Genomic DNA, 26142 nt, shown 5'->3' with positions numbered 1-26142 from the left:
CAAAATCTTAAAGACAGGATACGCGACGGCAGCAGGCAGCTGCAAGTCAGCTGACGCCGGTGCGATCTCGCACACTTGGGCAGGAAGAGACGCTCCGGCATCGGCGTCAGCTGACTTGCAACTGCCTGCTTCCATATTGTATGCCAGGACTCCTGCCTGAAGGCTGCAGGAAGTTGCAAGTCAGCTGACGCTGACGCCGACGCCAGAGCCTCTCTTCCTGCCCAGTATGTGAGATCGAGTACAAGACCAGGTACTGCTGGACAAGGGGAGGAGGGGAGGAAGGAAGGGAGAAGGGGTACCGCTGGACAAGGGAGAGGTAAAAGGAAGGAAGAAGGGGTACTGCTGGACAAGGGGGAGGTAAAAGGAAGGGAGAAGAGATGCTGCTGGACCTGGCAGAAAGGGAAAGGTGCTACACACTGGAGGGGAGGGTGAGATGGTGCATGGGGGTGACCTGAGTGCAAAATCATTGGGTTAGGGGTGCGAAGGAGGGATGCCACTGAGGGAAGAGGCAAGGACAGAGAGAGAAAGTGTGCAGGAGGCAGAAAGTGTTGGACTCATGGAGAGGGAAAGATGGATGTGGAGGACAGAAAAGAGGGAAGGAGAAATGTTACACTAGAGAAGGGGGAGAGTGTGAAAAGTTGGACTCATGGAGGGAGAAAGAGAGATGTTGTTGGTTGAGGGAAGGAGGATCAGAGGAGAAGCATGCAGGAGGAAGAGAGAAAAAAAATGTTGGACTGGTGGAAAGGAGGGAGAAATGTTGGACTGGGAGGGGGGCCAGAAAGGAGGAAAGGAAGGAAGATGGACTGCAAGGAACAGAAAGGAGGAAGGGAAAGAGAAATGTTACACTGGGAGGGAAGGAGAGAGAGATAGGAAGGTAAGGTAAGATGGAAACGTAGATTTTGAGAAGAAAGCAGAAAAATTGAATGTTAAGTTAATGCCAAAGATGGATGCAAGGAGAAAGTGAAGACGGAGAGAAAAACAGTCAATGTGAACAAGAAGGCCCTGGAAACATAGTTAAAAGCACAGGAAAATAAAGTCACCAGACAACAAAGGTAGGGAAAATGATTTTATTTTCAATATAGTGATTGAAAAGTTTCAGTTCTGAGAAAGGAAAGATGATAAACTTTAACTGTGAGGGCCGCAGAAAAAAATAGGGTACTTGGAGAGCCGCAGAAAAAAATAGTTAATGTCTTATTAGAAATAACAATTTTGAATGAGGTAAAACTCTTTATAGTTTATAAATCTTTCCTTTAACAGATAAAGAAAAGATTTATAGATTATAAAGAGTTTTACCTCATGCAAAATTGTCATTTCTTTAATAAGACATTAACTATTTTTTTCTGAGACCCTCCAAGTACCTACAAATCCAAAATGTGGCCCTGCAAAGGGTTTGAGTTTGAGATCACAGGGTTAGAAGATGCAAACTTAAAAAACATCAACATCTTTTTTCATATAAGGCAGCATTATGGGGCAAAGATTTAGAACAATTGCTTCTGCTTACTGATATGTATGGGGAATTTAGGAGACATCTAAAAACATCTGTTTTTGAGGTACTTAGGTAGGTGATTTGTAAAATTTTTTATGCAATCTTCAGATCTTTTTAGGGTTTTAGTTATTGGCTTTTAACTTTTCAGTTTTATTCATTTTTATTGTATTTTTAACTATTGTAAACCGCATAGAACTTTACAGTTTTGCAATATATAAACTGTTTATTATTATTATATTTTAAAGCATTACAGTAGTCCCAACTGAAGTTCACAAGGGCATGAGTAAGAACATGAAGTGCAGAAATGGAGAATAATCACCGCACTGAATAAAAGCATCCTTAGCTTCAAACAAGTTTTCAAGCCTCAAAATATGGTGATGAAAAAGATAGAGGGGCATCTAAGATTACTCCTAAAACTCACACTGTGAGGAAGGACATGTCCTGCCATCTCCAAAGGCTGCAATGAAATAAAGTTATCAGGATGCTGGAAAAAAAAAAAATAGTGGTATATTTATCAACATAAGTGCATAGTCATTATTGCAATAAATACAACATTTGCCCATATAAGGATGAGCTAAGGCCAGTTTTTACCAAAGCTTTGTAAAAGGACCCCAGTCTGTCCTACTGCCACAAGAGCAATCTTGCACTAAGGGCTGTAAATGTTTCAGCTCGGATCACAAAACTGGTCCTGCAGTAGCAGTAGATGACTTCTGATGAATGCTGATGATGGGGATACGACCGGCTGCTGCACCACTGCATCATAACACAGAAAATAATGTGGCAATAAGCAGGCTGGCCTTGCTGAATGGGAGTCTCAGCTTCCTCGGCAGGAAAGCGGGAGACTTGGCAGCTTTGAATTATTAACCGAGAAGACTTGGAAAAGCCATCTCTCGTTCCTTGAAATGAAATATTTGAAATGGATCGACTTTTTGGGATCTGCAGGGGAACCTGTGACACAAATTGGCCACTATAAGAGACAAGATGCTGGACTAGATGGACTTTGGTCTGACATCAGTATCCTTTGTGAAATCTACCGTTTTGTTACTCATGATTGCACCTCGAGTCAATAAGATTAGCTATCTGATAGTTTAACCTATGACAGTGGTTTCAGGAAGCTGAATCACAGTTGATAATGTTAAATTACCTGGTACATACACTATCTAACTCAGGCTTGTCCAACCTTTTTCTATCAGGGCCCACATTTTATATTTTATAACACTCGGAGGTCCAAAAAACATGCTCAATGTATTTTGCCATATGCTTTGTCAAATAGTGGCAAAATACAAGAGTGTTTTGTCAAGTTTATTAAAAATTTGTTTGATCGCTTTACATAAAACTCAAAGCGATTTACAATAAAATAGGGGAAATGTTTAGGCTTTAAAAACATAATGAAAAACACAAATATGAATCACTTACTGGAACATATGGGAAAAGGGAGAACTACAATTTAAATAGGAATGGAAACAAATGGTAGCGGCGGGGGGGGGGGGGGGGGGGGGTGGGGGGTGTCCAAGACAGCGGAGTGACTGATGGGCTGTGGTCGACTATCTGGACTCCTGATTTTGTTTCCTCTTTTTGGCAATGCCGCACTTAAAGCGCAAAGGCATAGTCCGAACGGGCCCCTTACCGTTGGACTCTTCCACGCCAACGTGCCAAACGCTGCTTGACTTCACCACCAGAGCTCCTCTGAATAATGGAGAACGAGGTGCCGAGACATTGATGCCCCTGGACTTGGACATCACGCCGGAGCTGGAAGTTTCACTCTAGCCTCCAAACCTGACTATCCCTCCATGCCCTGCGGAAGAGACGCCTACGCTGCAGAGAAGGTCGGATCCCGAAATGGTAGCTGAAACCTTCTCGCTTGAGGGGAGCTGGATGGACCGAGGAGCCGCAGGGAAGGTGAAACATCAAGGGGCTGAGAGTTTTTCCTTGACCCCTTTGGAGGTAACTCTAAAGCAACGGTCTCAAACATGCGGGCCGCGGGCCTCATGTGGCTCTCCAAATTTTATTTGCGGCCCGCAGTCTGGACGCGATCATTCTCTTCGTTTTGCAGCAGCAGCGTGTCTGGCCGGCTCGTTCCGTTCAAAGCCGTGGGTTGGCAGCTCCTTGCGCTATCCACGGAAGAGCCGGCCAGACATGCTGCTGCTCCAGTGGCGTACCAAAGGGGGGGGGCGGTCCACTGTTCTCCCTAGAGTGCAGTTCGTGGCTCGTCTAGAGCAGTGGTGCCCAACCTGCTTCCCTTCCCTTCTCAACGCTGCCATTGGGGAACAGGCCGGCACCGTGTTCTTTGATCTCCCTGCTTCTCTTCCGCCTGACGTCAATTCTGAAGTCGAGAGGACGTTCTGGCTAGCCAATCGCTGCCTGGCTGCCCGGAATATCCTTTCCGATGTTAGAATTGGCCCCATGGAGAACAGAAGCAGGGAGATCTCGGCCTGTTCCCAATGGCGGCGGCGGCAGCAGCAGCAGCAGCCTATTCCCCGGCGGTGGTGGCATGGGGTAGGGCAAGAAGGAAGAAAGAAAGAAAGAAGGGGGGAGGGGACAGGGAGCCAGAAACAAAGCAAAAAATGGGACACAGAATCAGAGAAAGACAGACATAGAGAAAGAAAGAAAAAGTTGGGGGAGGGAATGAGGTCTAGAGGAGAGGAAGCATACAGGAGGCTGAAAGAAGGGAAGAAATATTGGATGCACAGTCAGAAGAATAAAGTGCAACCAGAGACTGATGAAATTACCAAACAATGGTAGGAAAATGATTTTATTTTCAATTTAGTGATTGAAATGTGCCAGTTTTGAGAAAGAAAAGATATTAAACTTTAAATGTGAGTGCTGCAGAAAAAATAGAGTACTTGGAGGGCCGCAGAAAAAATAGTTAATGTCTTATTAAAGAAATGACAATTTTGCATGAGGTTAAACTCTTTATAGTTTATAAAACTTTCCTTTAACAGTTAAAAGGAAAGATATATAAACTATAAAGAGTTTTACCTCATGCAAAATTGTCATTTCTTTAATAAGACATTAACTATTTTTTCTGCGGCCCTCCAAGTACCTACAAATCCAAAATGTGGCCCCGCAAAGGGTTTCAGTTTGAGACCACTGCTCTAAAGGATGTTTGGAGTTTGTTACAGAAAATGGAAGGAACGCTTAGAAAATCCACAGAGGAAACTGCGAGTTTGGTAGGCAAAGTTGACTCTCTTGTACAAACTGTTGAAGTCATAAAAAAAGACACTGAATCTAAGTTTCGGATGGTAAATGAAGAAATTGCAGCTTTAAAAACTATTAATGAAACTTTGGTCAAAGATAAATTACTGATTCATAGGAAAATTGAACAATTAGAAAACTTTAACAGAAGGTTAAATCTAAGAATATTACATTTTCTAAGATCACTTGATATTTCTCCAGTTGAATTGTTTAGAAATATTTGATATAAAATTTATGCTTCACTCCTGACACTATTCCTCCATTAAACAAAATTTATTATCTACCTAGTCCTGTAAAGAAAAGAATAAATCAGGAAACTCAGCAGGCCTCAATGGATCTTAGCAATATTTCTCAGATTATGGAGACAACATTATCAACAATTGATGAGAGGGCCACTTTACTTATCTCATTAGTCTTTTCACAAGACCTCAACGCTGTAATGAGAATGTATTTTAGAAATGCACAAACTCCCTTCTTGGGACAACGTGTCTGGATATATCCTGATGTCAACAAGGAAACCCAAGCAAGGAGGAAGCTTTTTCTTGCAATGAGGCAGGAAGCAAAGGATTTGGGGGCCAATTTTCAATTGGCATACCCATGTAAATATCTAATTAAGTACGCAGGATTGAAATATACTTTCTTCGCTCCGGACCATTTAAGGACTTTTTTGGACTTAAAAAATATCTCTAAGAGTTAAGATAGTTGGTAGATACATAGAGAGGAGCTATTACCGTTAATGCCATGAGATTGAATTTAATTTTCTTGCTTGTTAAATTTAAGTCCTTTTTTTTTTTCTAGGACAAGCCCCCTGTAGATTATTTGGGGGTCTAAGAAGAATTTAAATTGTTGCTTATTATAATTTATATTTGGAAATTTTTCTTTATCCTTTTCGTTTTGCTTAAATAAGTGTTTAATTGCTTGTCATGCATTTCAAAACTTAATAAATAATAAATTTTAAAATTTTAAAAAGGAAAGGAAACAAATAGGGATAACACGAATGGGAGGGGAAGACATGTTGAAAAGAAGGAGAGAGGATTGTGGGAGAGGGATCGAATTTAAGAATCAAAGGCATCTTTAAAAAGCCAACCAGTCTCTCTCTCTCTGTCTCATCTACCCGCAGCCTTCATCCAGCCTACTTGCTTTCTTCTCATGCGTTCCTCCCCAGCTTTATTCAGTCTCTTTCTCCTCACCTGGCTTCAGTTGCAGAACAATAGGCTTCATGATTCCCCACCGTGATTAAGCTCTCTGCAAATCTGAGCTGCATGGTACCGAAGTTCAGATTGATCTCATGGTGTCAAATCTCACGAGACTTGAAATTATGAGACCAATCCAAGCTTCCAGTGCTGCTCAAACTTACAGACAGTCATGGCAGGGAAGCAGGAATCTTGCTATAAGCACCACATGAATTACCAAGCTTCTGCGGGCCAGAAAAAAAGCTCATGGAGGTCTGGGCTCTGGCCCCAGGGCCATAGATGGACAAGCTTGGTCTATCTCCTTAGAGAATGAGAAAAACTCAAGTTTACAGCAAGAAATGAAGGGGACTGCTTCCTTCTGCTGGTGGCGCATACCACTTTTTCCAGAGCACCATAAACTTTACTTCTGAGCCTCTGCTTGGCTAAGATTTTAGCCATGGTCAGAGTGATAAACTGAAGCCAGTCTTTTCTTGGGCTCATTTTCAAAACACAAAGATATCCAAAAAAAGTGCCAATTTTCCAAAACAGACTTTCTGGACATCTTGCTATGGATTCTTGTCCGCTGAGTGTCCAAAGTTCAAAGGGACGTGCTGGAGGCATGTTATTAGCACTTGGATATCTTGTGGTGATAATTGAACCTATCCCAAGAGATCCAGCACACAACTTAAACGTCCAGAGCTAGACCTATTTTAAAAGCATCTAAGTGCCAAAAAGGTACCCGAACTGACCAGATAACCACAAGAGGGATGAAAGCATGGTCTCCCCCACTCCCCCAGTGGTCAATGACTCCCTCCCACCCCCAAGGGTGTGAAAGAAACATACCAACCTCTATGACAGCTGCAGATATTATAGGAAATCCTAAAAGAGTAGAAAACAGGTGTCTTGAAGAGCCTGGTGGGCGGTGTAGTGAACCATAGAGAGGGGGATCCAGGACCATATCTTAAACCCCCCCACTACATGTATGGTGGAAAGTGTGAGCCCACCAAAACCCACCCTAAACCTACTGTACTGTCATACGGGTAACACCTGTAGCCATAAGGGCTTTTGGAGTGGTGGACAAGTGGGTATAGTAGGTTGTGGGGGGAGTTCTGGAGGGCTTACTGTAAAGCGGTTCTGGTGAAATATGTACCTGGCACCCTTTATGTGAAGCAATGTCCCCTAAGGTGTCTCACTGCCCTGTTGGCATGCCTGTGTGGCTAGTCCATTAAGATGCTAATCCCTCCCATGTCCAAATGGGCTCGATTTGGATGTTTTGAACTTGGGACGTTTTTGTATTTGAAAATGCCAGGGCCAAGATGTCTAAATAGGTTATTTTCGGGGGGGGGGGGGGGAAATTGGACATCTAGAGGTTTTGAAAATTGACATTTCCCCGCCCCAATTTTGGGCATGCGTCTAAAGTCAGACTTTAGACTTCTGTCGAACATGCCCCTCTTTGTGTCTGACTGAAAGCCCTTTAAAACCAGCATTCACACTGCCTCTCTGGCTAAAATCTATGTGCAGGTGTTAGCTATGAATCACCTATTAAAAAGCACCAACAACAAAACCAGCAATTTCACAGCTGTGTGTGTGTGGGGGGGGGGGGAATCCTTTCCTGTTCAGCATAAAATTTGACATCTGAAGAGAATATGGTGTTTAATGCTAGCAGCAACGTTTGAGGAAAAACTAGGAGTGGCTCAGGGAGAGATGAGATTACAGGTCATAGTTTTCAATCTGACTCAGTTGTTCTGTGGGAGGAAGAATAAACACTGGTGTGTACTCATGGCCACTGGGGGAACAGCAGCACTGAGGAAAACAGTCTTTGTTGTATTCCTCTCTAATTAAAAGAATTAGCCTCCTTTAGATAATACTAGTATTGCTGAACTAAATCCTCCCTCGTGCATTCATTAATTGAACACCCAAATTCAACTGTCAGCAGGCTAAAACACAGCTGTACTTGTATCTGCTCGTAAGGATCTAAGAATCTTTATACAAATCTATATTAGGGAATACCCATAAATATCTGTGCTTACTAACATAGAAGTAATTTTCTAATAGGTAAGAGGACCTTATAGTCACCTATTTGATTCTATTTTATAAAGGCAACATAAGCACTTATGTGTTATAATCTAGTCTCATAAAACCTACAAAAGTCATAAGTAAATTGTACCCACAAACATTTATGCTTGTTCAAAAGTTGGTAGAAATCTGTGATTCTCAACCCAGTTTTGGTGGAGGAAAAGTCTAATGTTCAATGCAACCATCTGAGAACACAGGAAACCGGATTCCATTCCTACTGCAGCTCCCTATGACCTTGGGCAGGTCACTTAATTCTGCATTGCCTCAGGTACAAAACAGACTGTGAGCCCACTAAGGACAGAGAAGGTACCTGCATATAATACACTGTACTGTATATGTAAAACACTTTAGTTGTACCACAGAAATATAGGATATCAAATCCATCTAATATAATAAAGAGCTAGCCGCACATGCGCACTCCTATTTGCGTGTTCTGTGCGCATGTAGTTCTGTGGCTGAAGGAGTGCGCATGCGCGCTAATACGTCACCAGCCGATCGCCTCCACAAGCCGGACCACAGCCAGACGACGATCTCTATTCCTTCTGCCACCGCCGATCTCCGTTCCTCCTTTGCCGCCCACCCCCTTCTCTTCCCGCGGGCCCGGATGGCGATTCCAGCAGCGTGTGCATCAGTCTTCACACGCTGCTTCGGGCCCTTCTACTACCCTGATTTGCTCTGCCGCATCTCTGATGATGTCATCAGGGACGTGCCAGAGTAAATCAGGGCAGTAGAAGGACCCGAAGCAGCGTGTGGAAACTGATGCAAGCGCTGCTGGAATCACCACGTTTGTAGTCCGGACCGCGGGAAGGGAAAGGGGGGGATAGAGGAAACGCTAATGCTGCTGCACAGGGAACTTGTGGGGGGGAGGGAAATGGAGGGGGAGGGAATGCTGCTTTGGACAGACAGACAGAGAGAGGAAGGGAAACACAAAGAAAATAAGAAAGACACAGGGGCAGGTGCACAGGGAACTGGTGTGGGGGGAGGGAAATGGAGGGGGATGGAATGCTGCTTTGGACAGACAGGCAGAGGGAGGAAGGGAGACAGAAAGAAAAGAAGAAAGACACAGGGGCAGGGAGATACACAGAAAGACAGACAGGCAAAGGGGCCCAGGGACAGAGACAGACAGAAAGGACAGCGGGAGCCGCGTCAGGAGGGGTGCGGGATGCGGCAGTGGGAACTTTTCCAATGGGTGCAACTGGGCAGCTGTCGGGAACCTCTGATCAGGGGCAGAGCAAGGTAAGAGTATCATAGGGATAAGAAGGAGGAGGGGGGATAAAAAAGGAAGGGATGCCTACTGCTGGACAGGGGGAGAAGGAAAGAGATGCTGATGGACAGGGGGGGTGAAGAAAAAGGAACGGAGGACTAATGTTGGACAGGGGGAGAAAGAAAGAGGTGCTGCTGGACAGGGGGCGGTAAAACAAAGGGAGAAGGGCTGCTGCTGCATAAGGAGAGCAGTGAAGGGGTGGTGGTGGACACAGGGGAGGTAAAAGGAAGGGAAAATGGACAGGGGGAGCAGGCAAGGGGTGGTGATGGACAGCCAAGGAAAAAAAAAAGGCAGAAAGAAAGAAAGCGGCTAAGGAGAAAGAGAGAAAGAAATAAAGACAGACACACACACATATGTTCTAGCACCCGTTAATGTAACGGGCTTAAAGACTAGTAAGAACATAAGAATTGCCATAGTGGGACAGACTGACGGTCCATCAAGTCCAGTATCCTGTTTCCAATAGTGGCCAACCCAGGTCCCAAGTACCTAGCAAGATTCCAAGTAGTAAAACAGATTTTATGCTGCTTATCCTAGGAATAAGCAGTGGATTTCCCCAAGTCATCTCAATAATGGCCTATGGACTTCTCTTTTAGGAAATTAGCCAAACCTTTTTTTTAAACCCTGCTAAGCTAACTGCTTTACAAAGCTGCAGTAAAAAGTGGCCTTACACGGATCTTTCCATTTTTACCACAGCCAGATTATGTCATATACATGGCCATGTGCTAATGTCATATACATGGCCATGTGCTAATGTTGCCATTAGTTTATAGCATTACAAAGAATTAGTGTGTGAGCCCTTACCACCATCTATTTTGTAGGCAGTAATAGCACCTGTGCTAATCCCACACTAATCAGCGTATAGCATTGTAAATGCACTCACTGATTAGTGCAGAAATGCCCACTCTTCACCCCCTTGGCCAAAAAATGAAAAATAGTTTAAGCGTGTGGATGTTTCAAAATGACTGTAGGACAACTGAGTGCCCCGTAGTAAGCCCTTTCAAACTGCAATAAATGCGTGCTAATCTTACCGCAGCACAGTAAATGGACCTCTTACTTACATGAATAAATGTCTCAAGTGCCAAATTTTTAGCGCCCTTTATAGAATTGGGGGGTGACTATGCATTATGGCTTAATACGTTTAGAACAAAGACCTCCAAATGATATCTTCACTAGTACGAGGGGCCCGCTGAAAAGTTCCCAGCCCAACCAAGAAGAGAATGTCGCAGAGCCACGAAACCCACAAGCCGTTCCACACTTCTCCCGACACTTTTGATGTGAAACGAAACGAAAAGTGTGAAACAACCCGCAAGCTCCATGGCTCCACAGCACTGTTCTCCCGGTTGGGCTGTGAACCTCTCAGCGGCCCCTCATATTGTGATGTCACAATGCCTCATTCCACCAATGCCTAAGAGCCAACCACGTTGGTGATGTCACAATGGCTTGCTTCCCTATACTTGTGCCCCTTTACTAGATGCATTTGCTCACTGAAAGGAAACGTGTCAAGAAAAGTTTGGAATAACTTGTAAATTTCAAGGCTCCACATCATTCTCTTCTTGGTTGGGCTTAGAACTTTTCAGCGGCCCCTCGTTATCATGCAAACTGCTCTAGTCACATTTGTAGGTCCCAGTCTTACATTCATCGGAAACGGATGTTAAGTGCAGCAGAGGTAAAGTTAAGGAGTACCAGTCGGCAAAAACTTTCCATCTCATGAGAAAGAGTTCTTTTGGTGTATCAGACACTCTCCCCTTGTTTTTCTGCTATTATTAATTTGTTCCTGGGAACAGCAGGTGAAGACTAGCAGCTGATTTTTTTTGTTTGTTTGCTTGGTTTCTGCTCCCTGACAGCACCTTTGAGAAGCAGCTTTAGGATACTTTCAAGGGGTAAATTAAGGCTGCTGTAGTCAGTGTCATTCGATTAGTGTCCCTTGGCGGCAGCAAGGATGGATCACCGGAGGGCAGAAGTAACCTTCATGTTTTTAATCCCTGTCATTCAATAGCTAGAGGTTGGGTTTTTTTTTTTAAATTTCAACCACAAGCTTTATGTACTGAAGAAAAATATTAGTAGACAAAAGAAAATCAAGAATGGCACAATTTTCTAAAACCAATACAATACATAAAAATATTGTCTGATTTTATTATATACAAAAAGGAGTATGCAATACACACAAAATATTGCAAGATTCTATATGCAGAAAGGAGTTTGCATTACACACAAAAGATTTTGCCAGATTCAAAAAAGATCTGTGTTTTGGTGGTAAACACCTACCTCAGGAGTCACAAAAGCTAACCAAGAAAGAGGTCTGACTCTTATATAGGCAGATCTTTTCAACAAATCAGCATGTGTTGAGCAAAACTAGGCAGAACAATCTAGAAGCATCTCAAAGGCCAGTAAACAGTCAAGATTTTATTAGCCCACAGCCTGACTGTTTGCTAACCTATGAGGGGCACTTGTAGACTTCTATTTTTGCTTGGGCTGATATGCATGGATGGGGAGAGGGACCTTAGGGTGATAGTGTCCGAAGATCTAAAGGTGAAAAAACAGTGCGACAAGGTGGTGACTGCTGCCAGAAAGATGCTGGGCTGTATAAAGAGAGATGTAACCAGTAGGAGAAAGAAGGTGTTGGTGTCCCTGTACAGGTCCCTGTGAGGCCCCACTTGGAGTATTGTTTTCAGTTTTGGAGATCGTATCTGGCGAAGGACATAAGAAGACTTGAAACGGTCCAGAGGAGAGCAATGAAAATGATAGGAGGTTTGTGCCAAAGATGTTTGAGGAGAGACTGGAAGCCCTGAATATGTATACCCTAGAGCACAGTTCTTCAACCGCCGGTCCGCGGACTGGTGCTGGTCTGCAGAAAATTCCTGCCGGTCTGCGCAGGGCCAGCGAGATGGACGCCGTTAAATTTCCTGCCCCGGTGGTGTTCGTGGAAATCTTCTGTTCCTTCCAGCCTCAGGCGATCAAGACAGGCTGCCGACGTCGGCCATTCCCTCTGTGAGTCTCGCCTATGTGGAAACAGGAAGTTGAAACAAAATAGGTGGGACTCAGAGAGGGAAGGTCCCGACGTCAGCAGCCTGTCTTGATCGCTGCCCCTGCCGAGTCGCCGAAGAGGGCCCCGGGGAAGGTGCAGGTAGAAGGGAGATGATCAGCGTGCGCGGGGGGGGGGGTGTCAGCGTGTGGATTGGGGCCATCAGCAGCGTCTATGCTGAGAGTCTGCCCACGTGCAGGATGCGGCAGGTATGGGCCTCTGGCTCGTCTTGGGCGGCAGGCCTGCGGTGCAAAGCTGTTTTTGCCGGCTTGGGGGGGGTTGCGAATGTGGAGGGCACAGCAGGAGTAAGATCATGGGGAGCCTTCAACAGTGGCTGTCTCCTCTCCTAGCAGCTCTGTACTTACCAGGGCAGTGATTCACTTTGGCAACTTCCCCTTTCCTCAGAGGGGGCAACGGACCCAAGGCTGCCTAAGGAAATCACTGCTGCAGGGAAGTACTGAGAGCTGCTGGAAGGAGAGGAAGCCACTGTTGGAGGCTGGGAAGCTGCTGGATAAAGGGAGAGCTGCTACTGCACCTGGAGGGAGGTAGAAAGAGAGATGCTGCTGGGAGGGGAAGAGGGAAAGGGATGGGAAGAGAGCTACTGTTGGATAGGGGGGAGGAGGGAAGGGAGAAGGAAAAAAGGAAGGAAACATCTGGAAGGGAGATTAGAGGAGGGAAAGGGGAGAGACAGGAATGAGAAAGTAGAGAGAGATTGATGCTGGAAAGGGGTCAGCAGAGAAATGAGAGAGGGATAAAGATGCTAGATCTGGTATAGGAGAGATAAAAATGAAGAAAGCAGTGAAGCTGGAATGAATGATGTAAAAAGGAGAGAGGAGGCACAGGCTGGATGGAAAGGGGAGAGGGGCATAGAAAGAAGTCAGATACATATGGAAGGGGGAGAGGCCAGACAGTGGATGGAACGGGCAGACGCTGGAAGGAAAAGAGTGGAAAGAAGATGAAAGCAGAGAACACAAAAGGTAGGAAAAAAAATCATTTTATTTCTATTTTGTCATTACAATATATCAGATTTGAAATATATATCCTGCTAGAGACATAACTGGGGACTGCAAAGCCTAACACTATTCCTATCATGTGTGACTGCAGTATTCTGTTAGCATGATATTTCTGTGTAGCATTCTGTAATAATTTGGCTTGTTCAGTTTTCTTGATAGTAGAGGGGATATATGTGAAGGGGAGGGGAGACAGGGGTTTTGTTGGTCCTTGCTCTGAATATTTATAAAATGACAATTGTACAGAATATTGTTTCTTTTTATACTTTAATAAAATACGGTCAATATAAAATCATAACTGAGGCTTGTGCAGATGGGATCAGATGATTTGTAGGGACCGAGCTTGCGGAGACAGAGTGGAAATGTGTTTTTTTATTTCTGTCTTAGTAGTTTGCCAGTCCACAAAATAATTATTTTATTGCTGCCGGTCCACGGGTGTAAAAAGGTTGAAGAACACTGCCCTAGAGGAAAGGAGGGACAGGGGAGATATGATTCAGACGTTCAAATACTTGAAAGGTATTAACGTAGAACAAAATATTTTCCAGAGGAAGGAAAATGGTAAAACCAGAAGACATAATTTGAGGTTGAGGGGTGGTAGATTCAAGAACAATGTAAAGAAATTCTTCTTTACAGAGAGGGTGGTGGATGCCTGGAAAATGCTCCAGAGAGAGGTGGTGGAGAGGAAAACGGTGACAGAGTTCAAAAAAGCGTAGGATGAACACAGAGGATGTAGAATCTGAAAATAATAGTAAATAGTGAAGATTTAAGGCCAGTACTGGGCAGACTTGCATGGTCTGTGACTGTATATGGCCATCTGGTTGAGGATGGGCTGGGGAGGGCTTCAACTGCTCGGATGGTGAAGATGTGCTGGAGTAAGCTTTGACGGAGACTTCGGTAATTGGAACCTAAGAACAGTACCAGGCAGAGCTTTGGATTCTTGCCCAGAAATAACTAAGAAGAAGAAAATTTTTTTTAGATTGAATCAGGTTGGGCAGGCTGGATGGACCATTCGGGTGTTTATTTACCGTCATCTACTATGTTACTATGCTCAACATGTCAGTTTATTGAAAATAGGCATGTTAACACCACTGTACTTGATTGGAATTGAATTACCCCACCCTCATTCCTGTTATTTAGATTTCTATATATTTGTAGGGGGGGGGATTTCTTTCCTTTTGCTTTCACTACCAAATTAATTTGCCTCAAATGATTTCAAGTTACATGTTGACAAGGAAGAAGCAAAGCTGGAGACAGGAAAATGTTCTTGTATTAAAAGCTCATTGAGCTAAAATCAACATCTTACATTTAAGTCTCACTGCAAGCGACACTAGCAGCCAAAACATGTTCTTGTAGTAACAGTGTTGCACAATTAGAAGATTTAAGGTACAGTCAAACCTCGGTTTGCGAGTGTTTTGCAAGACGAGCAAAACACTTAGCAAACTTTTGACTCGCAAACTGAGTGTTGACTTGATTTGCAGCACTCCCCCCGATAACCGGCATTGCTCCCCCCCGCTCGCAAAGGCCCCCTCACTCCAACCAGTACCCCCCCCGCAAGAACCGTCCCCCCCCCCACCCGAACAACTTAAACTTACCCTCCCCCCGTCTGGCACCGGCACGCAGGCACAGATCGTGCCGGTGCCTAAAAGATCTACCGGCTTCTGCCTGCCTTGAGCATGAGCAGATGCATGCTCAAGGCAGGCAGAAGCCGGAAGATCTTCTAGGCACCAGCACGATCTGTGCCTGCGTGCCGGTGCCAGACAGGGGGGGGGGGGGGGAGATGGTCAGAGTTTGGAAAAGGCTGAGATAGAAACAAGGGGGATTGTCTGCCAGGAAGCAAAAAGAAAAGAGAAAGAGGACTCCAAACGCTTTAAAAAAAAACCCAAAACACCCCAACCATCACAACTCAACTCGTCTGCTTTTAATCAACCTAGGCAGGAGGCAGCTCTGCCTGAGGATGCTCGTCTCGGAATTGTTCCCATTTGCAACTACAAAGGGAAGTTGACCCACCTCCCCCTTGCCCCTCCCCCCCTCCGTGTGTGCCTGGGCTGAAAAAGTTCCATCGCGGGCAGAGCCATAGGGGCATCGGAAGGACTGCGGCACGTATTGAAAGCGGGAGCCGGGGCTGTGCGCGAGTAAGTTCCAAGCGCTGCACTTGTGCCCGCCCGGCTGGCCCGAGCATGGAACCCACCGAGGCGTTTCCCTTTTGAGCCGGCGCCGGAAGATCTCGCCCTCCCGCTGCTGTTGCCGTCACCTTTCTTGGAGCGCAGACCCTAGACCCTAGGGGAGTTCCAGGAGGATCAGCTGGCGCCTCGGGTCATTTCTCTGTTGCCTCCTGGGAGCGTTTCTTTGCAGAGGTAAGCCCCAGAATCTCAAACTTTTTCATCGCGATACGCTTTATGCGTGCTATCTCTCGCAAAGGTAGCACTGGAGTAGGGTTGAGTGTAACATCTGGTGCAAACGGCTTCATAGTCATGCATGCTGCTGTGTTTAACATTTGTGAGGCACCTTTGGAATTGGATCTTTAGATCTGAACTTCAAGCACTTGTAGCTACAGACCAGACCCGCTGTCACGTTATTTCCGAGTCTAAGTTGTTCGGGCGGGGGGGGGGGGGGTTGTTTCACGCGGGGGGGGGTGAGGGGGCCTTTGCAAGCGGGGGGGAGCGATGACGGTTATCGGGGTGAGGGGGGGAATGTATCAAAGCGAGTTTCCATTATTTCCTATGGGGAAACTTGCTTTGATAAACGAGCATTTTGGATTACGAGCATGCTCCTGGAACGGATTATGCTCGTAATCCAAGGTTCCACTGTACTTTGTATTAGCTGTAACCCTTTTAACTACACTTCCCCCTCCCCAGTCACGGTTTCTCCATTTGCGGTTTCATATAATCGCGATTTTTTTCTGGGGAGGGGGAAAATAAAAAAAGCAGTCTTAATTTTAAAATAACCCATATTTTTTTCCTCCCTGCCACCTTTCTAGCCTTACCTGGTGGTCTAGAGGGCTTTCGGGGCAAGAGCGATCTTCCTACGCTCCTGCCCTGTGCAGATCGCCATGAGGAAATGGGCTGCTGTGAGTTTCCGTAGAAAATGGCGGTATACAAATGGATTAAATGTTTTCTGAGGGGCGAGAAAGCATTACTGATGAAGAAAGGTCAGGGCGGCCAGTAACGAGCAGAACTGATGAAAACATTGCAAAAATTTGTCAAATTGTGGATCAAAATCATCAGCTGACTGTGAGAAGCATAGCAGACCAAGTAAACATCACTAGAGAAACAGGAAAATCTTAACTGAAAATCTTGGCATGAGAAAGGTATGTGCAAAAATGAACAAAAACAAAGGAGAGTCAAAGTTTGCCAACACCTTTTGGACAGGCAAGATGATGTTTTGGGCCATGTTATCATTACTGATGAAATATGGGTGGACCAATACAATCCTGAAACAAAGCATCAAAATACACAGTGGAAGTCAACCAATTCCCCATGACCAAAAAAATTATTCCAGTCTAAATTAAGAGTCAAAACGATTGTTCATTATGAATTTGTACCAACTGGACAAACAGTTAACCAAGTTTACCATTTGGAAGTGCTGAAAAGGCTGTGTGAAAAATGTTAGACGATAAAGACCTGAATATTTTGCCAACAACTCATGACTTGCATCACGACAATGCACCAGCTCACATGGCACTGTCTGTGAGGGAGGTTTTAGCCAGAAAACAAATAACTGTATTAGAACACCCTCCTTACTCACCTGATCTGTCCCCCAATGATTTTTCTTTACACGAGGATAAAGGAAATATTGAAAGGAAGACATTTTGATGACATCAGGAGTAATGCGACAACAGCTATAATAGGCATTCCAGAAAAGAGTTCCAAAATTGCTTTGAAGGGTGGACTAGGCACTGTTGTCGGTGCATAGCTTCTCAAAGGGAGTACTTCAAAGGTGACCGTAGTGATATTCAGCATTGAGGTATGTAGCACTTTTTCTAGGATGAGTTCACAAACTTGTCAGACTTCAAATGTTTCATCTTTGCCTTCACCATATACTGTCTATTAAAATGTTTTATTACATATTGTGTTGACATTGTAATACATCATACCATGCCATACTTTGTACTGCTATTTGAATATTTTTACTGCTGTAATTGATTATTGCCTATGTTTGGCTTATTCTTGCTGTACACCACCTTGAGTACATTCCTCCAATAAGGTGGTAAATCAATCAATCAATAATTATGATTAAGTCCTCCACCATTTCTGTAGGAACCCCAAAACAGGATATTCTATCACCTAAAAGGAGGACATCAGTAAAAGAACCTGTATTCAAAGGCAGGAAATTGAAATTAACTAATATCTTGTAGTCTAGTGTTGTTGGCATTGGGGTTATGCTGTGCCAGCGCCTTCTTTTTGCACAACAGTAGCAGGTGGCTGGCAAGTTGAGAATTAGAAGATCAATGTTACTACTACTGTCAGTATGGGTCAAGCTCTCAACTACACTAGGCCATATTTGCATCAGTCAGTATATGTCTTAAGAGCTTACCAGGAGTCAGACCAAAGCCAGCATTCCTCCCCCAGAAGGAGCTCTTTACTTCTGAGTTCTCTGTCCTGGGAGCTGTTTTTTTCAGCACCACAATTCACGCAGGGTAAGTGGACAGCTCCCAACAGCACTTGTAGCTCTTATGCAAATCAGCTCTCCTCTCAGGCTCAATGAGCTCAACTGTTTGGGCTCCCTCCACTGATCAGTGACAGATACTCTACCCAGTCACAGTCAATAATAGAGGAGTTTGAATTGCATTTGGAAACAGATGGGAATCAATGAATTGACTTTAAGAGAGGGGTAATGTGAGTATAGCGGCTCTCATGGAATGTGAGTCATGCAAATGAATTCTGAACGGATTAGAAGGGAGTGAAATGTCTAAGCGAAAGGCCTGAGAGTAGCGAGTTGCAGTAGTCTAAGCGCAAGGTGATGAGGGTGTGGATAAGGGTTTTGGTTGTCTGCTCAAAGAGGAAGAATTGGATTTTAGCTATATTGTAGAGGAAGAAGCTGCAGGCTTTAGCGATATGTTGTATCTGGGCAGTGAAGGAGAGAGAGGAGTCAAAGACGACCCCGAGATTGCGAGCAGCAAAACAGGGAGGATGAGAGTGCTGTCCACAGAGACAGAGAACAGGGGAATTGTTCATATTCTGCCACTCACACCTCTTGTGACTTTAGACAAATCATTATGGACTGAATTCTATAAATTGCACCAAAAAATTGGCACCAACTAAACACGCTAAGTGCTATTCTATAAATGGCACTCAAAGTTAGGTGCTGTTTATAAAATATTGCTTTTTACACCAACCAAACCCCAGTGTAAATCCTTATGCCTAAATTAGGTGTCGATCACCCTTATTCTGTAATAGCGTACATAAATTACAGGAATGACCCCGATCTGACCATGACCATCCCATGGCCACACCCCCTTTTTGAACTGCATGTAAGATTTACGCAACCTAAAAATACACACAAAGGGGCATTGCTTTTTTATAAGACGTCTAAGTCTGACTTTGGATGTTTTGAGAAACCTAAGGAAGCAGTGTTAGCCAAGGCTCAAGAAAGAGAAGTGGTTCAATGGGATTCATACACTTTGGAACTCTATCAAAATCTGGTGGCTACAATGCTGAAACGTAGAGTTCCTATGAGCATCCGGAGTAGCACAGAACATTTAGCCGGCGCTATAAACCACTTCTGCAGTTTTGTAAAAGGTGGGAAAATGTTCAAATGTTCACTTATTGTAATATGCAATTCCTGCTCACAATCGCACAATGTTAAATTTTTTTTGCAAGTCTTGATGGGTGGAGTAATGACCACAATGTTGTATGTGCTTGTATAACAACAGAAGAAGGGAATGTCTTTCTTGCAGAAACAATTGATACCTCATGAAATGCACATACAGCAGAATACGTACAGGAAGAAATAGCAAAAGCTATACACTTCTCCCTCCGTATTCGCGGTTTTAATTATTCACGGTTTTTGCTGGCTCCTACCCCCAAATTACATCAGCTTGCATAGAGAAATCGCTGATTCCAAGTGTTTACAGAGAAAATTGCTGATTCCCAGCACTTTCTTCACCGTGTTTTGCTTCTCCTTCAGGAACAGGCCAGATCTCCCCACCATGTTATTCGCGGTTTCACCATATTCACAATGGTTTTTAATAGAAAACAGCAAATAACATATTAAAAAGTTATTCGCGATTTTTCAGTAGTTGCAGTTCTGTTAATCCCCTATCACAGCAAATACAAAGGGAGAAGTGTAATAAAATAAGAACAAAACTTCAAATATCTAGTACACACAGTTTAGTCACAGACAACGCTGCAAATGCATCCAAGATGAGAAGAAATTTAGAAGAGCATGAAGAGAACACCAAGCTAATATATAACATATGGCTGCAGTGTTCATTTGCTACACCTCCTAGCTAAAGACTTCAGTGGCCCAGAAATAAAGACTAATGTAATTGAAATTGCTATATAATTCTGGAATGATTATTTTGCTGCAGCAGCTCTGAAAAGAAAAGAATGGATGGAACCTAGCTAACGCTCCCACTAGATATTAGATGAAACTCTGTAGTGGACTGTTTTGAGCAGTATATCAAGAACTGGCCTTTTCTGATGACATCTAGTTGTAAATATTAAAGATTATACCAGCAAGAATGAGTCTGTAGAAAACCATGATTTAAATCAAGTCTTTCGGACTAGTGATTTAAATCAATTTAATTTAAATCAAATCTACCCAGGTAAGACCTGCGAGCCAATGGCATCCTCGGAGACCTTGGGCGCCCCAAACAGGGCCAGCATAAGTGGGGGCTAACAGGCAGTTGCCATGGGCCACACAGCTCTACAGGGGAGGAGGAGGGTATGAGAGACTGAGGGATTCATCCGTCCCTTCCTTGTTCCCTAAGCGTCATACTCGAGAGACCGATAAATGGCAGATGAAGTTTAATGTGGAGAAATGCAAAATAATTATCAAAAGGGTAATATACCCATCACTGTGCACAGGAAAAGCAAAAAAAGTTTTACTTAGCTTGCGACCATGGTCTGAAACGCCATGCTGTGCTGGTAGAAAATGGTGCCGTAGTGTTTTCATCTACAGTCTGGTCAGACATTTTCTACCAGCACAGCACGGCATTTCAGACCATGGTCCCAAGCTAAGTAAAACTTTTTTTGCTTTTCCTGTGCACAGTGATGGGTATATTACCCTTTTGATAATTACATTTCAGTGGTGGTGGAGTTTTTTGCCAGTGATAGTACATAAGCAGCTTGGACTTTAAACAGTATTGAAGTTGTTTACTGCTGAATTGAAATTTGGACTTTAAACAGTATTGAAGTTGTTTACTGCTGAATTGAAATTTTTGAGGCTTTTTCTCCACTGGTTTGTGAAATGATTATCGGGGAAGTGTAACCCATCTCTGGTGAGTAATATTTTGTAGTTAAATTTTGGGATTTTTTTCTATTACTCTTAGTTTTTTTCTTGTGTGACTAAAAATTATGCCAAGTGTACACCTGGAAGGGCCTACGCATGTGCGGATCGCCGGACTTGATGGACCGAAGGTCTGATCCGGAGCTGGCGCTTCTTATGTTATGTTCTTAAGAGATTCCATTAAACCGAGAGCCTTGCGGCCCTGAAAGGAACTGAGCGATCCACTCACAAAAGAGAGTCCTCAACATCCTCAGAGAAACTCCCAGCAAGGAACACCGGGAGAGCTTCAGTCGCAGAGCAAGAGCAACCCACGAACACTGCGGCTCCTGGGCTCGGACGAGTGACTGAAAAATTCCTAATGGGATGTCATTCCCTTCTCCCCACCTGGTTCCAAAACTCTCCTCACCAGTATAAATGCATGGAGGTTGCTGGTACAGCAGTGATTCTCTAGCACTGCCTATAGCCTCCTCGGTGCTGTTCCTCTGCCACAGTCTATCCCCCCTGATGCAACTTCCTGTTTCCATTTGGGTGGTCTACGACAAAGGAACAACGCTGAGGAGGCCAGGGATAGCAAGTAAATCACTGCTGCACTGGTGATCTCCTTACATTTTTACAGGTGAGAGAGACTTTGAAAATGGGTGGAGAGGACATCCTGGCCCATGGGGTCCTCCTGGAACAGCTGATTTTTTTAAATGAAAGGATGCTGGATGGGAAGGTATGTGATGGATACGGGGGATGGTAGGGAGGGAGAGGGGGAAGGGGGAAGGAGGAAGAAAGAAGAGGGGATGAGAGGGTATTTGGTGGGTGGAGAAATTGGGGGAGGGGAGTGGGACAAAGGAATTGAGAGTACATGGATGGAAGTGAGGGAAAGATGGAACATATGGATGGAGAGAAGAAAAATGGAAGGGGAGCAGTTACCAGACTTGGAGGATAGCAGTGTGGAGACTCGTTGGTGGTCTCAGTTTCCAGCAACAGCGGCTTCTTTCCCTGTCAGCTAACGCCGACAGGCATCCATAGAGACGGACCCCTGACGTCACTGGGTCCGTCTCCAACATCGTAAAAGCAGCCGCAGCCGCGCGGCCGCGGGGCGTGCCCTAAGGGGCACGTAAGGCCCCTTGGGAGCCCCTTTGGAGCCACAAGGAGCCCGGGAGTCAACTTGCTGGTAAACTTAAAATTTGTTGAATATAGACCCTGGTCGGATTCTGCTCCCTGTAGTTGGATCCAAGATGGTCGCTGCATGTCTGCTGCAGTGAGGACGCCGTCGAAAGTTTCCTTTAACTATGCCGAAAAGACGGGGAAGGAACGTCGGAGGAGCCTCCCGGCGACCCTTAACTCCAGCGGTTACCATTGATGATTTTCTCCGACGCCTACAACGGGAGCAAGTAGAGTCGGGTGCTAGCTCGCTGGGGACGCCGGCGGAGAGTAGTGCGGTGGTGAGATCCCCTGGGCTCGATGTCACTCTTAGCCCCGACGTCAGGACGCCACCCCTTCAACCGACGCCGCAAGAAGCTAGCTCTCCACGGGACCAGAATGCACCCAAGGAAGTAGCTTCTTCTTTGTTCCCAGAGGCTAGCATGGAGGGCTCGCTGAACACAACAACGCAGAGTGACATGCTCTCTCTGCAAGGAATTGCGACCGGGACAACAGAGGCTGGGGGAATACAAGACGCCACTGAGGTAAAGCTAATTTCAGAACATTTAGATACTACACCATTACAACTTTTTTCACCTACAAAACCCCCTAAAGCCACACTTGATGCATTATGGGACTTGGTAGTGAATTTGGGGAATTCTTTAAATCCTCAAATAAAAAGTTTGGACAAAGAATTAAAAGAACAAAAAGAAGAAATAAATGTTTTAAAGCAGGATATTTCTCAACTAAAAATAGAGTCACAAAATACAAGTAAGGAGCTAATGTTTTTGAAACAAAATCAAGATTTGTTGGTTAAAGATAATATAATACTCAGGAGGAAGTTGGAAGCTCAGGAGAACAATGGTCGAATTAATAATTTGAGATTTATAAATTTTCCAAAGATCTTGTCAACTTCTCCTAGAGAAATGGTGAAAAGGTATTTTATGGAAATATTGGAAATTCCTGAAAGCTCCTTACCTCCTCTTACAAGAGTGTATTACCTTCCTGCCAAGCCCCAATCCAAAGAAGAAGGAAAAATTGAGGAACCCCGGGAGAGATCATTGGACATTTCCGCAATACTGGAACAATCGGATAGAGAATTGGCTTTTCCAGCCACTCTCTTGTTGTCTGTTGCTTTGGCTCCAGACAAGGATTGGATATTAAAACTTTTCTTTAAAAATAGGTCCAAAGACTTCCTGGGACACCATATTCAGATTTTCCCCGATGTCTCCAGAGAGACTCAAAAAAGAAGGAAAGAATTTCTACTTTTAAAACCTGGAGTGACTCAAATAGGGGGTATTTTCTTTCTGAGATATCCATGTAAATGTGTGGTTAGATATTTATCATTGAAGTATATTTTTACAGAACCGTCTCAACTGATTAGTTTTCTCTCAGCGAAACGTCTTGAAAAAGGAATAACAGCGCCCATGGAAGGTTAGCTCTCCTCACTGTAGTAAGACATGGATTTTCTTTTAATTAATTTGATTTATATTTGTCCTACTCTTTAAATCTTGGATCCAATATATGGAGGACTAGTGTGTGATCAGCTAGATCATTATTACCTTATTTATCTATTTTTATTTTCAACTGAATTATGATTGTGGTATATTTTAATTTTGGAAATTTAGTTCAGTATGTTGTTTGATCTCACTTTACTGTACAAGATGTATATGCTTGGTAATATTGTAAAATTCTATAAATAAATAAATAAATAAAAAAAAGAAAAAAAAAAAAAAGAAAAAGGGAAGATATGGTGCACATGGATGGAAGGGAAGAGAGGAGAGGAGAGGGAGGAGATGGTGTACATGGATGGAGGAGAGGGGAAGAGATGGAAAGGTAGATAGATTTGAGGTGGAGGCAGAAAAATGAATGAAAGCTGAATATGAAAAAAAAAAAAATCAACATCAAGGAGAAGAAAGAAATAGAACAGGGACCAAATTTGTCCCTGCGGATGATTGTGTTCAGTCCCCACAGATAACTGTATCTATCTCAACCTCAGTCCTTCTACACCAGCATTCTTCAATGCAAGGCTTGAGGCTCAGTGACTGTACTCATTCATACTTTGATTCTTCCCCTCTCTTCTTAAAGAATGACACAGGGATGGTTAATCGCAGGGACGGAGACAAATTCTGTCCCGTGTCTTTCTCTACGAAAAAAACCCAAAATGACCAGATAAAAGTAGGAAAAATGTTTTTATTTTTTAATTTAGTGATTGAAATAAATCAGTTTTAAAAAAATTGTATTTGTTGTCTATATATATTTTGGACTGTTCAGGAAGAAATGAATTTATTTCTATAACTCTTGTGTTGTACTATGTGCAGAGTCTGGCATCTTAGGGTTTCATTTGTGTACATTACTACCCCGCCCCCTTTTACTAATCTGTGGTAGAGGTTTCTACTGCAGCTCGTAGTGCTAAATGCTCCAAAGCTGTTCCGACGCTCATAGAATTCCTATGAGCATTGGAGCATTTAGCACTCCGGGCTGCAGTAATAATAACTTTATTTTTATATACCGCAAATACCACAAACAGTTCAGAGCGGTTTACAAAAGAAGAGACTATAAACAGACAGCGATATAACAAAAAAACTTTCAAAATTACATTAGCATGGTAAGATTAATCAAATTCTTCAGTAGAAACCTCTACCACAGCTTAGTATAAGAGGGCCTTAGGGGTCCTTTTATCAAGCCGTGGTAGGGGTTTAATGTGCGGAATACCGCGCGTTAAACCGCCTGCTGCGCTAGCCGCTAACGCATTGAGCAGGTGTTAATTTCTTAGCTGGCCGCGGGGGTTAGCGCGTGATGAAAAGTCCAACGCGCTAACCCCGCTAGTGCGGCTTTATAAAAGTACCCCTTAGTTTCTGGGTATACAGTACATATGAAAAAGATTTTTTCCATTTTCTGCATGTGTGACTGAGGCCTGGTGTTCTGGTAAGGAAGAAGCTTTGGTTGATGCTGTGGCCCAAAGCAGGAAGATATTTTTCGACTCTCCTTTTGACTCAAAATGGTTCCAACTGAAAAGTAGATGAAGATGGTTGCTCTAATGTATTTTGTACCGGTAAGAGTTCAAATAAATAACTCTCCTGGAAGAATAACGTTGCATTAGGCTGAACCATATATTTAGGCCCTCTTTTATGAAGCTGCATTAGGCTTTTTATCGCTGACCTTGGTGGTAATAGCTCTGACACTCATAGAAGTCTATGAGTATAAGAGCTTTTACCGCCGCGGCAAGCGATAAAAAAGCCTAACACGGCTTCATAAAAGGGGGTGTTAATCTGTGTTCACTCTAATTTACTGCATTTTTCACTACATCAAATATAGAACTCTTCGGGTAAGCAAAAGAAGATTCAAAAGAGAAAAGCGGAAAAAATTAAGTCATTGCATAGCACAACTAGAAAACCAACAGCTATGACAATAAAATATGTTGGATCCTGCCACCAGGCCAGAGCTATAATCTGAGCAGGCACAATAACTGCCACCAATAGAACCTGGAATTTACTGTTACTATAATTATTTTATAAATTATTTCTTTCTGCACCGCTACATCCTCAGCAACCTGAAGTTGTGGGTTCAAGACCTGCACTGCTCCTTGTGACACTGGGCAAATCACTCAGGCCAGGATTCTAAAAAAACCACGTTAAAAAGTGACGGTATGCTAACGCAGCCATTTTGATAGTGAATCTAAAAACCTGAGACATTCTTTAAAAAATGCACATGCAAAGGAGATTGGCGGACAGCAGCGAAGATTTGCTCAATTTGCATGTGCCCATCGCTAGTGATAACAATAGGCATATGTGCAGAAAAAAACGCTGTCAACGCCATAACCCCCCCAACCCAACAATAGCGGGAGAGATGCCCACACTCTTCCGCAGCCCTAAAATCGCGGCTGCGACCCCCTCTCCCCCTGCAGCAGAAGAGATACCCATTCTCTCCTGCTGCACTAAACCCTGCCATGACCCACCCCCCACTGCAACAGGAGAGATGCCAACTCTCTCCTGCTTCACTAAACCCTGCCACAACCTGACCCAACCGCCCCCCCCCCCACACTTAATAGTGACCCATCCCCGCCACCCCCTCCCCCTTACCTCAACAGATGAGCCAGAGGGATGTGGACACCCTAGTCCCAACTGCTGCTGCATCATCTTGGGATGCACCAGGAAGGGGCCTGAGGATCTGATTGGGTCAGGTTGTATTAATAGGAAGTATAATATATAAATAACTAAAATAAATACAGTAACTCTTATCAGTGGTTCCAGTCACTTAAATTGCTACACTGAGCATACAAGGATAAAGTGGTGTGATTTTAGTCTATTTTTTAAAGAATGCAAACAGATGTTAAT

Source organism: Geotrypetes seraphini, chromosome 12 (assembly GCF_902459505.1).
Source record: "Geotrypetes seraphini chromosome 12, aGeoSer1.1, whole genome shotgun sequence".
NCBI lineage: Eukaryota > Metazoa > Chordata > Amphibia > Gymnophiona > Dermophiidae > Geotrypetes > Geotrypetes seraphini.
Note: the sequence above shows the minus strand (reverse complement) of the source record.